This window comes from Diadema antillarum, unplaced genomic scaffold, assembly GCF_040938485.1.
Source record: "Diadema antillarum isolate AM-2024a unplaced genomic scaffold, OU_Dant_1.0 seq00000463_RagTag, whole genome shotgun sequence".
Classification (NCBI taxonomy): domain Eukaryota; kingdom Metazoa; phylum Echinodermata; class Echinoidea; order Diadematoida; family Diadematidae; genus Diadema; species Diadema antillarum.
In genome coordinates, this window is record NW_027271434.1 from 1356176 (window position 1) to 1370328 (window position 14153).

A 14153-nucleotide genomic window follows, 5' to 3' on the forward strand; every position below is an offset into this window, starting at 1 on the left:
TATACGGCACTATACGGTCTTTAGAATTAAGTATAAAAAATTACCGACAAACAAATAGACTTATATGGATCGAAAGCATTGTACTATGATCTCGTATCCGGGTCATTAGATGCAAATTAGTTTACGAGTTTTATAAGCGGGTATATATATCGTAATGGAAAAGAGCGGGAAACGAAAGCATGCTGAGAACTATATACCAGCCCGTCAAATATCAATTTCTTTCTTTCAAGGAGCAATTCCATGAAATTCTAATTGAAGAAACTCACATTCTACAAGAATAAAGAATTGGCCATGAAAAACCGCACAAACTGTGTATCAGTAGTTCTTGTCTATGTCATAGAGTCAATCCACACACATTGAAAAAAAACCCCAAAATAAACAGTAAAAAAAAAAAATCGCCTCAAATTTTGGACTATAATTCATAACCGATTCGTCAAGACTTCGTTGAACTTTTGCTTCAACACGTCTAATCATTGAGTATCAATTAACAGAATGTACCCGCATACGTATTGGTACAGCTGTACTTCGGTTCAATGTACACCATGGATGCCAACCTCGCAAACAGCATTCTGCGGGCTGAAAAGGCCTTCACTTTTCTTGCAGTAATTAGACATGTGAAGTTACTAGTATACAATTTGGGGAAAAACACCATTTTCCATGAAATCGGCAGTATTTTTGCCCCCCCCCCCCAAAAAAAAAAAGAGTACAAAATACTGCAAAAAGTAACAGCTGGCATCTCTGGTACAAACATAGAAAGCATACTATTCTTCTCTTACTTCCAGGGGAAACTAGTCTCCTGAATGCTTGAAACCAAAGTTATGAAATTAAGATACATTTAAAGCTTAGCATTTCTCATCATTACCGTGCCATCATTACAATGCCCATTAAGTGCAAACGTTAACAAAAGTAACAGCGACCCAATCACCACCTTGTATGAATCACTGTTGACCAATCACAATAAAAATATACAACGTATGTATTTTGATTGCAGCGCGCGTGACGCACTGCACTAAACAGTCAAACACAGATAGAAACACGATGGGCATACCGGTATATGTATTATTCACAAAATAATGATACAATGATATACAATGGTTGATATACAACACAAAAAAAACACCCTAAATGATTGGTGGCCATGTGAGGTCTACATAATATTATCACATAAAAGAAAAGCAAAACAAAGCAAACCCATTAAACCAATTAAAGCCGCCAATGATATATAACAGAATGAATGGATACTACCTTTATGATCTCAACAAGAGATTAATAACGGTAGTTTCTTGGCCAAGAACACGACGAAGGACCGTTGCAAAGAAGGAGTGACAATTAAGTCAGCGTAAGACACGTAACTCCTGAAAGATAATTCGACACCGATATGGGCAGTATTATCCAGTTACATCATTACACAGATCATAAAAACACAACGGTTAAGGATAACACGGCAATGAAACTGCTGGAACGAATTAGTGGGACAAACTTCTTTCATAATAGAGAGACGAGCAACAATTGGAACGTAAATCTCTATAGAAATATCATATATAATGCAGGGCATGTTTCACAGAAGAAACACGAGCGCATTCGCTACTGAAATCATTAATCTCTTCTGAACAGCAAACTCTTTTTTTTTTTAAAGACCTGATATACAAAAATACATGCTTGGTCACAGAATCGATACTCCTATGGCATAATGTGTTGCTGTTGTGGTTTTTTTTCACAAATCGCGGCAGGAATTTGCTCAGATAACGGGATAACAAAATCGTCAAAGATACCTAAAGAAAACACTATAGACATTATGATGGGTCATAGAACAAACGAATAGTTAGAATACAAATCAACTGAAAGAAACAGCAATATAGGGGCCCTAGGCGTGATCACCACAAAAATGACAAAAATGAAAGGTATATTTTCACGACAATAACTCAGTGTAATGGCGAAATAATTCTGTCGAGTGATTTACAGCTTTGGAAACAAGAGTAAGTTATTGGCTCGTGAGCACAAACTTTATGAGAGCAATGTGAAACCAATACGACCTGCACTATTGAAATCTGTTTTCATCTCATCACCGATGAACAGAATTGGAAATACTAAACGCTTCCTTCAGGGTTATGAAAACGTTACGTAATGGCGGGGATGAACGTGCACAATATCACTTGGGTAAAGAGTGGTAAGGGTGAAGTGAGCGGATAGAAAAAGACTCTAAATGAAAGAAATATACCAGAAATTGAAAAGATGGTTAGTCTTTCTTCGGACTTGTGAAAGCGTTGTATAATAACAAAACCATAATAAACACGAATGTTATCATCGATATAATGATAAGTGATTCTTGCACTGATTAATATGTTCGGTAGATGTATTGTAGTTTTGTAAGCTTTGTATAAAACGTAAGTATACGTGAGGCGACTGCACTAAACAAGTTCACTTTTTAGCATCCAGCCCCTCAATTTTCATTTCCACTAAGTCCTTAATGAAACAAGATGTATTTCTACTGATTATGTGACATTATATGTCACAAGAATATACCATCATTTTGACGTTTGTATTACCCATGTACAAGTATATTGTTTGGAAATGAAAATGCAACATGAATGAATGAATAAATGGAAACGATGAGGACTGGAATTAAAATGAAAATAGAATAATGACTGATCACAGAGCAGTACGTATAAACAGAAATATCACACGCTTTTTACATGGTTATGTATTTGTATGATAACGTAACATCGTAGCTTAACATTTAAACATGAATGGGGCAATAGAGAATGGATTAACAAAAACAACTCAATTAAAAAATGAATTTCTTGGAATGTAACGGTAATAAAAGTTACAATCCGATGGCAATTAGAAGAAAAATCTTTGACGCAGAAAGCAAAAAAGTTACTGGTTATAGGCAGTGGCAAGCTAAATGGAGCAAACAACAAATCTATACTCATGATATGAAACTGATATAACCAGTACTATCAATCTTGCTCATCGTACGACACGAGCAGAGAGAACGAAAAATAACGTCATCTAAAAGGTTCTATAACCTTTGGGAATATCGTACTACAGATGGGGAAAAACCCCTCCTACATAACAGCTGATGCTACACATCATGGCAAAAAAAAAAAAAAAATGGAGTGAAAATACACACGAATATAGCAATTAAAATTACGAAATAAAATCGAAAATCGAATAAACAGTGAAAGATTCATCAAAAATTGGTCAAAAACTACGCGAGTATACTGGAATTTAGAAGTCTCACATGTTCCCCCCCCCCCCCCCCCCAGCAGTGGTGAGATTTGTCAGCGTCAAAAATAATGCAACTCATAGAACAGATAATGCTATTCAAGTTATGGTCTCACCTATCATCTCTTTGCTTGCGCATAAAACTGAACTAAAGTTCATGTCCATTTTATTTTGTCATGAATTCAAAAGAAAAATTGAAATCTTGCGCAACGTGTGTTGTTCTAAAAGGAGAAACGAGTTAGCAACGGTAATTTTGAAGAAAAGTGTTGTACTTGCTGATTTAAAGAAGTGGAATACAATTTTCGGTACAAACTATTGATTAGAACTAGAAAAGAAATCATAACGGGACAACATAATTGCCTTATACCTAATTTACACAATGTGTGATTAAGACTTAAACTGCGACGCTTAAGTCATGTTAGACCGGAATATCCCATAACTTTTTATTTTTTGAAGTTGAAGGAGAGAGTCCAGTTTTGATACATTTTAACATGGAATGATAAATTTCTACGCCGTATATAATTATATTCGCCAAAATTTTGCAGATTTAAAGTTAATCCATTGACTAGAAGGTACGAAATTTTCCCTCCCAAAAGATATAGTAGAGCATTCCTTTATTTAGCTATTATCATTCGCTCTAGCCCAGTGGTATTTTCTGCATTCATGTAGTTCAGAAGTGTGTAAAGAGTGTAAATTATATGAAATGTCGGATGTGTAATATGAGACGAACGAACATAGTACGAATCGCTGTTTTTAGTGTGACATAATATATCCTGCAATGACTACTCTTGTCCATGCATAAGGTCGAATGCAATTTCTACCATTGGTATACATGTATAATGCTAATGAACTAATCTGCACTCGTTTTATCTCATAATAAATGTATAAAGATGAAAAGAAGAAATAGTAATGCATAATTAGTGTCCAACAACTTTTAACACGAAATTTTCAACGCGCCGCGCGTCTTCTTCGGGGTTTCTTCAGGATAGTCCGAAACCATGAAGAAGATGGGTGGAGCGCTGAAAATTTGGTGCAACCATTTAAAGTTGTTGGACGCTATTAATAATGCATTAAAATCTCTCTTTTTTTTTTTTTTTTTTTTGGGGGGGGGGGATCAAAATCATCATATTATATATCACAGATAACGCGAGATTGTATTGCACAAAAGAAAGCGATGTGATTATAAGCATATCAGGGCAATTACCCCCCCCCCCCCCCCCCCGCCCCCAGACAATAATACCCCCGGCTAAATACTGGTTAGTGATCATGGTGATAAGGTTAGAATAAAGATTAGGATTAGGGATACGTTTAGGGTTAGGATTAGGGTTAGGATTAGAGTTAGGGTCAGGGAAAGGGTCTGGGGGTGGGTAATTGCCAAGGGGGCAATTGCCCTAGACCAAGTCGGCCTACATGCTCAATTAGGCACCTTCACACCATTATGCGTACGTAATACGTATACATTAGCCATTCTGCTTCGGTCTCGGTGAATATAACTGCGTTTGGGCTCATCCAGCATCTGTCGTGCATAATAATGATAAACTGCATTCGAAAGCATGAACTCGTTAGGTGATATGCGATTTAAAAAAAATACGTCTATACATATTAACACCTTTACTTTCGCTCTCATGTTAGATCGGTAATACATCCAACTACTAAAGCGCCCAATCACTTTCGATGGGCAAAATATCGCATTGAGTTCCAGGAAGTCATTGACTCCATTGAGCAGGAAATAATCCGCGTATTATCTGCACCCATCAACAACTTGTCAACAATTCTTCGCGATTATTTACGGGCAGAAAACTGAAGGAGAGGCATTCTGAAAGCGCTTCTCTGCTATTCTTTCACTCTTGTAATAGAAGTCCCTTTGCCATAATGATGATATCAGCTTACTTTATCGCTGGTGTCTCTACCAGTCAAAAATGAGTGTTTACACTCGGCTCGGGCGCTTTTACGTGCGGCGATAGCACTTTCGCCCGTTTTATGATGTATATCTAATCTGCGAGAGAAGTAATTTAAGTGTCGTATGTCGTTCGTGTTTCCGTCATGAAATGATATATACCGGCATAACGGTAATACAATCGCGCTTCTTCTCCTGCTACGTAGAGCCATGTGAGAGGGGCTTTTGATTTCGGTCGTTCCTTCGCCGTGTGGTGTGCGGATGCAGAGAATCAAGTAAGGGAGTGCGTTGGAGTCGGGAGTGTTGATCTTTGGCCCACGCGAGGAGTTGATGGCGAGTCGGGAGATGCTTGTGAGGTATTGGGTGTTTCTGTATAAACACCACAAACCAAACTAGGTGTTGCACCGTCCGGGATCGCTTTCGCTTCAGTTCGACAAGGAACCACCAGACCACCGCGTGCACCCGATAGGGAGGGGGGACGCGAGGAAGCTTCGTCGGACGGGTCCAGTCCTCCCGCGTACAGTGCTACTTCAACCATGTGCAGCCGAATCTTGATTCACCTTCAAGCAGGCTTCGATCTGTACAGTGGGAGATAGAAATTGAAAATACGGAATATCAAAACCTTCCATTAACATCTGAACGACGGGGAGTTTTTTATTGACTTGTTTTGCGACTTAAATTGACTGTACGAGACTCGTCATTGATAGTCCCCGATGGAAAATTAATGAGCGTGAAGGTGATTCGACAGGTTATCTGGAGTCATTCGCTGCGATATCACACAGTGAAAAGTAAGGTCATCTCATGGAAGAGAGCACTCTTAAGTCTTACGTGAGTGAGGAGCTTTTGATTGTCAGTCTTGTAGGAAACGTGTGTGGATTTCTCGAACGATTCAGCATGAAACGAGAAGGGATAATTCGCTGGTAAATTCTATACAACGATGAAATGAGGATGTGTTACTACTCTGAGCAAATCACGCCGTTACTCAAACTTGAAACTTGCATATTTCGTCATAAAAATCACACAACTCTGTGCTCCACCTGACAGATACAGAAAGATAATTATAGCCGAACGTGGAATGTTGTCATCGCTATGTCTTTAACGGATACAAAGCTACAGAGACTAAGTATGCCTGCAGTGAAACGTGAGCGACTTTTTTGGGAACGAGACAACTTGAACAGATTGGAGTGGTCAAAGCAGCCGCCTGTGATGTCGTTGCGGAGTTCCAATCTAACTATAGCCGGATTTCCCGCTTCTTTTTACCAGACGTACGACATCACATATCTCTCTGCCAGACCGGATATCAAACCACATCACTGTCTGTACGACGAAAACTCGAAATCGCGTGTTACCATGGTAACGCAAGGGAGATGCGTGCGAGCGGAACGAAGTGCCAAGGAGGAGGAGGAGGAGGAGGAGGAGGAGGAGAAGAAGTTGGACGACTATGACGTCGACGAGTGCAGGGTGCTGGCCGAACTCGGCCCCGAAACCCCTGCCGTGGAGTTTGGGGACAACGGTGCCAAACGCTCGAATGCCGGGATGAGTTGCAGTGGCGAAGAAGACAACATCGTGCGTACGACTGGATCGCCTCAGAAACACCTCAAGTTTGGTATCGATACCATACTTGCTATTGGCGCCAAGAAATCGGCACCGAAACCAAGTGTGGCTTACTCAGGTAAAAACACGTGTGTTTCTCCCTTGATGTAGGAAATTGATTGATAATCACAGTGCACGCAAATCATTATAAGTATTGGTATCTAATATTGAAATAATCAACTTGGGAATTCGGGGCAATTTGGGGGTCACATGATCATTCACCTGTCATAATGCTCTAATCTCAATACGGAAGATGTAGGCCTACATTTACATGCACGTGACTCGTTGCACACAGTCATCAGAATGCGTTTTCCAATCTATTTCACAGCAATCTTTCCATTTTCTTGTGCGTCGTCTTGATTTGATAGAATATTGTAAGCCTTTCACTTTTACTTGCGTAAGTACAACTAATCCTAACACCACTGTACATGGAAGCAATTACGTCGATCCGTATAAACCTCAAGTACATTGACTTTGCTTCAGGTACACGTGTATTCCGTTTTGTTGCGGTATTCCACAAGGCCATCCAGGCACACACGCAAAGAAAAAAAAAGTACCCCAACCAATACAATAATTTTGACTACAGCATTCACATTTCTTTTCATGTATATGCTTCCTTCACTTCGTTCATTTCATGGCAACCTCAAAGGCAACGGAAAAAAAATCTTCTGTACTTTTTATGCGACATGTTTTACCTATACTAACAGTTGAAAGTGCTTGCCAATGTAATTCCATTCATATAGAAAAGGGGTTAAAAGAAGCAAGATCAATTATCTAGCTCAATACGTAGGTATTAAGGCCAACTGAAATCTGACATTAAGAATGCCGATTTCACATGGCATGATGATGCAGATTGCATGCACACACTAACGGCACAGATTGACTACCTAAAGCGGCAACTCAACCTTGTCCAACCTCGTATAAAAACAGAAAATAGTACTGCACTGTTCATCACAGTAGCAAAGGGAGAGAGAAACTAAAGGGATGGTATATTATTTTGGTTGAGATGGGGACTCAGATTTTAACTTTTTGTGAGATGAAAAGGATCCACTCATATGAATATCAAAGAGCATAATAAATTCTATGGGAAATTAAAAGTTTATTTGATGAAAATCGGTTTTGAAATGGCTGAGATATCCAAAAACAAAGCAAGAAAAAGTGGTCCTAGTAAAAGATGGGACCCACCTTTTATTAGGACCTCTTCGTTTTACTTTGTTTATGGATATCTCAGCCATGTCAAAACCGATTTTCATCAAATACACGGTAAACTTTTACGTCCTCTAGGATTTGATGCTCAAGTATTTCATATAAGTGTTTTCTATATCATCTTGCAAAAAGTTAAAATTTGAATCACTATCTCAACCAAAACTATTTTATCCATTTAAACGACAGTGCAAGCGAATGGTGGAAACTGTTCAGCTATGTATAAAAGTGAAATGACCGCAGAACCAAGTATTATATACGTTGTAAAGTGTTTTTTATAGTCATGTCATTATCGATTTCAACATATTATTCAGGTTTCGCTTTATGAGGTTTCGAATCAACCTATTGCAAGCGGAAGTGATGACATATAGAAATAATTGTCTTCTTTTATTTTATTTTGATTAATTATGCTAATTTATGCAAGAAATCATACTCTTTGATCTAAATCAGTAAATAAAGCTCGAAAAGTGCTCATTTTTGGTCTAATTATTCTTTGTGGCATTCTTAGCAAATGCACTTGAAAAAAAAATTGGTATCAAAATTAATTTCTTATTTATTTTATTGTTTTATGAATTTCTTATGTATTTCTTTGTTTTTTCGACCTTTTGTTTTTCTTGTTTTTTTGAGCAAAATTTGTGGCAGACACTCTTTGAAGCATAATACTCCTAAAACAAATTAATTTTAGCCATTGAGAGTAAAAATAAGCATATTTATATGAACCATGTGAAAAAACTCAATTTCTATTGACTTTGTACACAAAATCACATTTTTTAGCCATTTTCGGCCTCACGTGCATGTACAAAAAGTTATGTAACTTCAGAACCGTACCCCCGGGCGTCACAAATTTGGTGTCAAAATGTGCGGGAAACTCGAAAGAAAAAAGTCATAGAGCATCGCGGCGAGAGCATTGCGCGTTGCAGAGTAATCGCGCGAAATGTCGAGGGGGGGGGGGGCCTTTTAGGCCCCCCCCCAGTCTTTTTAGGGTTAAGGACTTTAACTTGACTTTGACCCATTCATACATTTATGCATTGAGTAATTTTCATGGTACCGGTATGGAGAAAAAGTGCAATTTCTGTACTGAATAGTAAATTGTTACCATGTTCATCTGGCCTTAGACCCTAAAATTCATAAGATAATCACTTTCAGGTAGAACATGCATAGATATGCAGTAGGTTTCACGATAAATTGAGCCACTTCCGAGATATGGAGGAAAAAGTTAGTTCAGCACTTTCACTTGATCTTTGACCTTTTGACCTTTGAGGCAATAAAAAAAGAAAAAGAAAAAAAAACTCTCCAGAGAATTTCTATTAGGTTACACATGCATACACCAAGTGTAAAAAAAAAAATACTAATCCTGCTGGCATTGCATGAACATGAGGGAAATAGTAACATTTTGAAGTGTTGCACTTGACCTTTGACCCCTGACCTTTGACCCCATGAACCCTACATTCTCTAGATAATCACTGCCAGTCAGTACATGTATATATACTATGTTCCATGAAGATACCTTGAACAATTTTCCAATTTACAGAGAAAAAAAAGAAGTTTTAATACTTTTACTCGACCTTTTGACCTTTGACCTTTGACCTCATGACCCAAACTTTCACCAGAGAATCTAAATTGGGTAATACATGTATACACTAAGTTTCAAGAAAATATCTTCAGGCATTGCATAGATATGGTGGAAATAGTGAAATTTTATGTATTTGACCTTGACCTTTTGACCTTTGACCTTGAGCTAGTGCACTCAAAAGTTGATAGGCACAACTTCACCCCCTAATACACATACATGTCAAGTTTCATCAGGATACCTCAACAGCTTTTGATAGTTACCTTGTCCACAAAATTCATTACGGACGGACGGAAAGACGGACGGACGGACGGAAGGACGGACGGACGGACGGAAGGACGGACGGACGGACGGACAACCCGAAAACATAATGCCTCCGGCACCACTTCGTGGCGGAGGCATAAAAACTCCTAATCATAATTATGACACCTTTCAGGGCACGCCCTATGCTATTTCATGTGTTCAGTTCAATTCTGATGTGTTCAGTTTAGGTATGGCAAGGTGGCTGACGAAGACGGAGGAGCTCTAGTGAACTACATATTTTTCAAATCGAACTGGGTGGATACTTCCGTGTAAGATTTAGCATAGGTACTTTGATGCAAGTTGTTGCCAACAAGATGATTGAAATAAACATCAGTTAATGTATTACACTGCAAGCACTATACGCTCAAGATTGGTCTTTTGCGGGTACGTCAAAGAGTTTTCTTGAAGGGTCAACCACATCATATTGTATTCTCGCAAAAAGATTTCAGCGCGAAAAGACCTGATGTGGTCAACAATAATTATGCGCAGCGATCACTCAGTACTCAGAGTTTGGCATCAACAATTAAAAAAAAAAAGTTTTAAAGTTTCAGACAGCTTTATTACACGGTTGCAGTTAAGAAAGGAACAAGAACTCTAGAGAAACGGAACTTCCGTATATAAGCTCGCAAGTCAATTCGTCCATAGTTACAGCTTCAGCTTAAGATATGCTGGTTTGATACCTATTTGTCATTTATGAAGTCCTCAAATTTGGAAAGGCGGGTAGATATCCTTCACACTCGACAGTCAATACTTCGTTAACCTTCCCTCATCACAAAGTCTATATCAACACTAATAATAATTGTTTACAGGAATAAAAATGGCCTTCACCTGACCAAGTCAAGTGCATGGTAAATGAATTTGTAAGTATTTGACCAGGATATTCGCAGTTTCAACTACCCGCAGTTTTGGCTGAAAGATGGAACAAACATCTTTTGACGAAGGCTGGCTAAATGCCACCCGTCATTAATACTAATATCCGTCACTTTTATTTTGTTGGTTCTGGGTTGGAGTAGTTTCTTTCTGAACACGAATACCCGCATTGAGTGACAGTTCGTCAAGGAGAACGACCGTTGAATTTCATGATCAATTAACAGAACATTTATGATCAGTGTCTCGAATTCTAGCCAAAAGCAGAGCCATATTTCCTGTGACAGTTCAATATACCAGTACAGAGTACTCGTCAGAGTGAATTTATTTCCTTTTTAAAGGTAGGGGATACCTTTTACAGACCTCCCAAAATGCAGCAAAACATTAAATATGAACCTCAGGGGACTTGCTTAGGCCACTGCTTAGAAATTTGGAAGTCAACAGTTATCTAAAATTTGAATAATGCACAAAACTCAACTACTCAGTAGTTCTGTGTGTCAGCCACACTTAAGCCTTTTTGTTGCATTCTTCTGTATTTGTGATCTATAAACACAAATCTAAAAGTACAAGAGCTGATGTAATAACATATAGAGTGTGTGGTAAGAATGTATATAGAAATGTTTGTAAGTGTTGATGAACTTTGTTAACAAAATATACATGATGGACACACATGCAATACATGGGTCTGCAAAGGTAGCCTAGTAATGTACTGGAATTTACGGTGAGCCCCGAAAACAATTCAATTCAAAATCTAACCGTCAAAAAACTGTACTAAATGTTACCTTCCACTTTCAATACTTTGTGGGAGTTTCTAAAATGATATTCTCTTCAACATACCACTGTCTTTATACAACTCTTCATTTAAGGCGTGCAAATGAGATTCCCTACCTTTAACGCCCGCTTCTAGTTTTTATGCCCAACAGTTGATTGTAAAGATACGATAAACCGTTGCATTCTCGAGGCATGAACTTACGAAAAAAAAAAAAAAAAACACACGGCATTCCATTTCAGCATCGAATAGAGAAATCACAAGCAACTAGATACATGTATATCTCTCAACGCCCAATGACATTGTATATAGTAAGGTTTCCTACCACGAATCATAGGACACACTAGAAATAGTTTGGCGTGCTTGCAATACAACGGACACATCACAGTGGCTCACCAAGATGCTATAGGCCTACAACATATAGGTTCTCAGTTCGAACGCCCACTCAAAGTACGCTGACGGTGTACGCCAGGAGATAATCGGTATCCTAAATGCAGCATATCACAAGCACACACATTGGCGATTATAACTGTAACCTAGCCAGTATGTTGGTCAACTTACCCTATATACATGTGCCTACTTGTCAACTCTCATGACGTCATTGGCCCGAATTCACGAAGGTGGTACAAATGAAACCATGGTTGAAACCATGGACAAAAACCATGGAGCGCCAAGTGTTGCATGGAATATTTCGTTACGAAATCAGTCATTTCGTCGATGAAATGATATTTTTTTTTGTAACGAAATGACATTTTGTAACTAAATGAACATTTCTCCAGGAAATGATAATTTCGTGAACGAAACGGTCATTTTGTTGACGAAATGATTAATTTCGTAACGAAATATTCCGAGCGACACTTGGCGCTCCATGGTTTTTGTCCATGGTTTAAACCATGGTTTCATTTGTACCACCTTCGTGAATTCGGGCCATTATGTCGCTATAGTAACAGACAAAATATTAACATTTATGGACACGTGAGTACAATCATTTTATCGATATCATCGTCTACCGCAACACCAATTTTCCTCCACTTCAGCTAATAACAAGTCATGTACAGTGTACTAGTTTACAAAAAAAAAGTCTGCCTCTACTATTTCTCTCGCTTTCCATGTGTAACAACGTTATTGATTGATGATAAAAATGCTCCTCCCTATAAGAAGGTTTTAGTCTTAAAGGGGTGGTATAGTTTTGGTTGAGGTGGGACTTCAGGTTTCCAACTTTTCTTTGCGAGATTGTAAGAAACCTCTAAGCAAATATGAAAGAGCGTCTATAGAGGAATTCAAAGTTTATTTGATGAAATTTGGTTTTAAAATAGCCGAGATATCTAAACAAATTGATGCTATACGGTGAGGCCCACCTTTTATTAGTATCGCTTTGTTTTGGATATCTCAGCCATTTCAAAACCGATTTTGCTCAAATAAACTATGAATTCCTTCTTAACTGGTATGCTCTTTAACATTTCATTAAGTGGTTTCTAAATAGGCTTCTACGCGTATCTCACAAAAAGTTAAAAGCTGAATCCTCTAACCTCAACCAATACTATAACACCCTATCAATCATCAATTCTGTCCTTGCACATGCACTATAGGAAAATTTGCATGAGCGGGAGTCGAATGTGCAGTAAATTTACGATGGCTCCGTTACCACGATTTCCTACAACAAAATATTAGCGCAATATGAATTCCTCAGGAGACACATGCATATTATATTCTTGAATGATATCAGAGAATTCATCACGCAATGTCAGCAAAATGGTGCGAAATCATTAAATCTATGAAAGTTTCAGTGACAACGAAAGGAAGTCAGCAAGTATGGCGTAAAATCTTTTCCCCAATGCAGCCGTCTTGGTCATGAAATGAATGTTATGTCGCATAGAGCACACTATATGGTTTGTTGGACATAAAGACGCAGAAACCCGATTTTCCTCGGATTTGTAATGATAATTCTGTATACTTCTTATGTCTTGTCGCATAATGCAAAATCTTAGATACACTTTCAGCAGTTCAGTGTTAATGTGATAAGAATGACGGCGACGAAACTATGATACACACATGTACATCGGATATACGTGCAATAGTGCTTTCCTAATAATCCCCTTATCATTGATGCTATATAGTATAAATATCAATATTTTTTGTTTTATTCTTTTTTTTTGTATTGTGTCATAATTGTTATCTCTTACTAGGGAGAAGCCTTGACAGGTCAATGGCCTTTGCTTCCTCCTCCACACCCTGTATTGCATATGATTGACATGTTGTCCTGTATTGTTCATTCTTTTTTTACTAGTAACTGTTGTACAAGTTGTGGAAATAAATGAAATGAAATGAAATGAAATACAGACGAAAATTAAATGAGTACTGAGTATAACGAAGACAAAGTCATGTGGTAAAGACGTCACCAGTTCTTATATCGGAGTGGTCGTTGGTTGTCATTTTTCGATATATATAGCCTGCAGTGGTCTACATTTATATAAGTCTTTGAATACATTGTTTAAGTTCCATTACGCTGATCTTTTTTATTGTGTCAGTTCTGTTCCCCGTATCTCGGTAAATTTTTCCTGATAGTTTTCATTCTCCTTCCTCTCACAAAGACTGTAACTTACACGAGTTTGGAGAGGGATATAGGTATAGGAGTATACCAGGATGACATACATTTTATACCATAAATTCTTGCGTCATAATATGTGTGTGTGTGTGTGAGTTTGTGTATTACACCACACGAC